This window comes from Panthera tigris, chromosome D4 (assembly GCF_018350195.1).
Source record: "Panthera tigris isolate Pti1 chromosome D4, P.tigris_Pti1_mat1.1, whole genome shotgun sequence".
NCBI classification, from domain to species: domain Eukaryota; kingdom Metazoa; phylum Chordata; class Mammalia; order Carnivora; family Felidae; genus Panthera; species Panthera tigris.
The window spans coordinates 547,629-551,721 of NC_056672.1; the positions used below are offsets into that span (position 1 = coordinate 547,629).

The 4,093-nt window shown below is 52.7% G+C and overlaps 1 protein-coding gene across 2 annotated transcripts in view; it reads right to left on the reverse strand.

Annotated features, from left to right (window-relative positions):
• IARS1 (isoleucyl-tRNA synthetase 1) overlaps positions 1–1,090 on the reverse strand; it is a 67,274-nt gene extending 66,184 nt beyond the window's left edge. Inside the window, exon 1 of one of the 2 annotated variants that reach the window (XM_042965271.1) lies at positions 1,006–1,090. The gene's annotated coding sequence lies outside the window, so the exon portion shown is untranslated. The remainder of the gene's footprint in view (positions 1–1,005) is intronic. The other variant, XM_042965266.1, reaches the window with a different exon arrangement.
• Between the last annotated feature and the right edge of the window lie 3,003 nt (positions 1,091–4,093).

Sequence of the window (4,093 nt, forward strand, 5' to 3'; positions counted from 1 at the left end):
CTGTCCGCCATTTTACCGGTACCTTGCAAAACTTAAGACGCTACTAGAAATTACTTTGCCTCCGGTTTCATCCCTCCTCATCCTCCTGCAAAACCTGAAGCCTAAAACCAGCCCTCACCCCCATCCCCTAACAAAAACCCAGTTCCCTCCGGACTCGGTTCCAGCACCGCTTCCTTCGAGAAGCGAACCACGAACTCCTCAGACCCGGTCCCCTCGCACCTGTCCCTCACGCGGGAACCGCAGGGACCCACCCCCTGAAGGAGCACGCGCTTTCGGACTGTACCGTACACTCCGGACTCGCTCCCCTCCGGCTCCTGCTCACCCTCAGGGCTGCAAACCCACCGCAGCTCCTCACGCTCCCCTTCTCGCAGCTACAGACCCCGCGGAAAACGGCCTTCCTCTCCCCGCTCCCAGGGGCACCGGCCACTACCCGACTGCGGGACGCCGTGCTTACTCCCCTCGAGCCCCAGGGCCCTGGCAGCAGACTCTCCTCCCCGCCGGCCTACGACTAGATCGGTGCCTCCGAACGCCCGGCTCCTCAAGTCGTCTCGCCCACCCCCCGAATTTCCCTAGCCGACTGCCACACCAAATTCTCGCAACCACCCCACGGGGCCAGCAGGCTAGGCGGGGGCACCCGGGCGACCCCGCGGGCAGGCCGGTGGGTAGGGGAGAGAGACGAATAATCCGGGGTGACCCCGAGGGCGATGACGGCGGGGGGCGAGTACCCTGAGGCGACCCCGCAAGCAGGACAGGGGTACCTGGGGCGACCCCGCAAGGTAGAGCGAGGGTACTCGGGGCGACCCCGTGGGTAAGACGGGGATACCTGGGGCGACCCCACAAGCAGGATGGGCGGGGGAGGGGTGCGATGGGAAGGTAACCAGTGTCGATCCCACGGGCAGAGCGGGGTACGTGGAGCGACCCCGCGGGCAGGACGACGGTACCCTGGGCAAACCCGCAGGTAGGGCGGGGTAACCTGGGGCGACCCTGCGGGCAGGGCGGGGGTACCTGAAGGGCCCGCGAGCAGGCGCGCCACGGAAGGAGCCGCGTCCACGCCGCAGCCCGGCGTCCAGAGGTGATGCAACGCTCTGACAGCGCCGGTCTACACCGGCCAATTAGCGCGCGCCGCCCGACACCCACTAACAAGTAGGACGCCGATTGGCCGCGCGGGCCCCGACCACGCCCACTCGGGCGTGCGCGGCACGCGCGTTGGGAAGGCGGCTGCGCGACCCCGCACCATGGAAGCCTCCAGCCAGTTGGGCCGCTGTGGTGATCGCACCCTGATGGTGGGGCCCGGGGTGGGGACAGGGGGCAGCGAGGGGGGACTGATGTTGTGCCTGGTGACCGCGCGTCTTACACAGGTGTACCCGCTTGTCAGGGTTCAGCTGGCTGTGCGCGGGACGCCTGTGCATTTCCCCACTCGCAACTCGGGCGCGGTGACGGCGGCCTCGGGAATTCCGCCTTGGGGCCTTGTCGCTGGGGACCCCCGCGGGAGCCAGTGTCGTGGAGGGTGACCGCCGCAGGAGTCCGTGTCTTGGACACCCGCGCCAGGTCACCCCGGGGTTGGCGAGACTGCAGTCCCGGGCCCCACGCCAGGCTCGCTGACACGTACACTGGATGCGGGGCCCGCAGTGTGCATTTACCCTGGGCCGGACGCTGACGCCTCCGGGTACCCGGATTCCTGCCTGCCCAGGTCGTATCTGGGAGCGGCTGAGGTGTCGGCGGTCAGGGGGGCCTCAAGGAGCCCGCCCCTGCGCGCGCCTTTTCCAGAGTTCCGGTTTCAGTGCAGAAGTTCTGCTAAACGGGCACAGGGAAACAGGTCGCAAAACAAGGGTGGAAATGCCTGGTAACCCGCTTTAAAGTTAGTACTGTGTTAACGTTTCCTGTAATGAAAACAAAGCTTACTTGCTTTGTCATCTGCTCACTTACAATGTATTTTCACTTCTGTGGGTCTGCCTGGCACGTTCTGGATCCGCTGGTTAAAAACCAAAGGGAGTGTGGAGCCGTGCAAAGGGCAGCAGACAGCAGGCTTTGGCACCAGAGGCTGTGAAGGGAATTTTAGGCCTTACAAAGTCAGACTAATTCTGTATGTAACTGCTTATTGTATCCATTAGAAGAACAAAAGGAAAAAAAAAAAAAAAAGATCTGGCTGAGACTGTATAGAAAGCATGGTAAATTTAAGAACATTTTGATAGTTTGTGTAAACATTTGTTTAGTAGTCTACTTATCTAAAAGTGTCATGGACTAGAGTAAGGGGGTTTAATTTCCTTGCTGAAAGGGTTAACTCCAGTCAGGAACTCCGGTTACTCCAGTAACTACTCCAGTAAGGTGTTTCCTCAGCGTATCAACTACAAGTATTTGGAACCTGTGTTTTGCATGTGCCAAGTTTGCTACCTTGTGTGTCCAGATTAGAGCCAGAAAGAAGGCTTCCAGATAAATGTGTCCAGGAAAAAAGGTGGGGTGACAGGTTTGATTATTTAAATGTTGGATTGAGAAAACATCTTATGGTACTGTTGGAAGGTATAAGACTGAAAGTCTTAGTCTTCCTAGTTCAACTACAAAGAAGTTGAACAAGTAGAAAAAAAGATTGTAGAAAAACAAATTACGCTACTTGGATCAGAGTTGAATCCTCACTTGTTAGAGCAGAAGTCAATGCATAGTGTCTAACACTGAAAATCAAGAAATAATAGCATCAGCACGTTGGAGACATGGAGGGAAGTATCAGGACACGTGAAATTGTTGACGGTGTTTGTATCTTGGGAGCAGGAATTAGGGGTAGGTAAGGCTACTTGATGTCACTTATTTGTCTGCTTTGAAGATGGCGGGTGTGACACATTTAAGTATGGCCAAATTCTTTGCCACTTCTTCCACTGAGGGCTGGTGGTCTACATCCCCTCTCTTTGGTTCTATCTGGGCTCTGTGTGTGTTTGACCTGTAGAATATAGTGGAAATGACTGATCCAGTTTCTGGACTATGCTGTAAGAGCCTGGCAGCATCTGCTTCTGAAATCTCGATGCCATGCTGTGAGGAGGCCCAGGGACAGGCACTGAGTGAGTGGGGCCATCTTGGAAGTGGATCCTCTGGTCCCAGCTGAGCCATCCCATGACACTACATGGAGGAGAGATGCGCAGTCCCCACAGAGCCCTGACCAAATTGCTAATTTGTGAGCAAAATAAATTTTACTGGGATGGCTTGTTATGTAGCAGTGAGAAAGTATAAATGTAATCTGCATCAAGAGAAGGTGACATTGAGGTTATTTATCCTGCTGCGTGGTGGTTTTTCTACTCTCCATCAGGTCTGAAGTGTCAGAAACACAGGAATCCCAAATGACTCTTCAGCTGCTTAGTTCTTTGGACCCTGTTTATTCAGAAATACATGTACTAAGCACCCACCGAATGCTACACACAGTTCTAGGCAGTGGGGATATAATGGTCAATAAACCAGATGGCATCCCAGCCCTCTAGAGTTTATATTTGGTCAAGATGTAAATTAATAAATACTTAATTTCAGATACACGTTGTGGCTCAAGGACAATCCCTGGGGATGATCTATATAACAGTTTTGAACAGAGCCCAGTTTGATAGGAGGCTTGAATCATAACCAGGTTGATTTAATGAGATATTAAATCTGCTTCCCTATCTGGACTTGAGAGTCCTGATGGCTAACTTGGATTTTTCATGAGACTCTGGTCAAACCAGAGTTTTGGGATTGATGTGTTGCCTCTATTAATTTTCAGAGGCCAAGGACAGGAAAACTCTATTTGGCACCCTTTCCTGGTCCTCAGAGAACTCTCTCCTATGGTGCTTATCTGAAATGTCTTGCATTTCAGTTAGTTGTTTATCAGGACACAAGTACAGAACTCAGGCTGATTTGTATTCATCTTTTAAAAAAATGACAATATACAATCAAAAATACATATTTCATGTAGCCTATAATTCACACAAAGCCTAACTTGGAAAACACAAGTGCTCTTACCCATACATTTAAAAAGACTTTATGTAAACTCTAAATTAGAAGATACACATTAGTTACTGAAGATAGCACAGAGATTATATATAAAAAGTATTTTGAGGGGTTGTCTTGTGCTTTGTTTAAA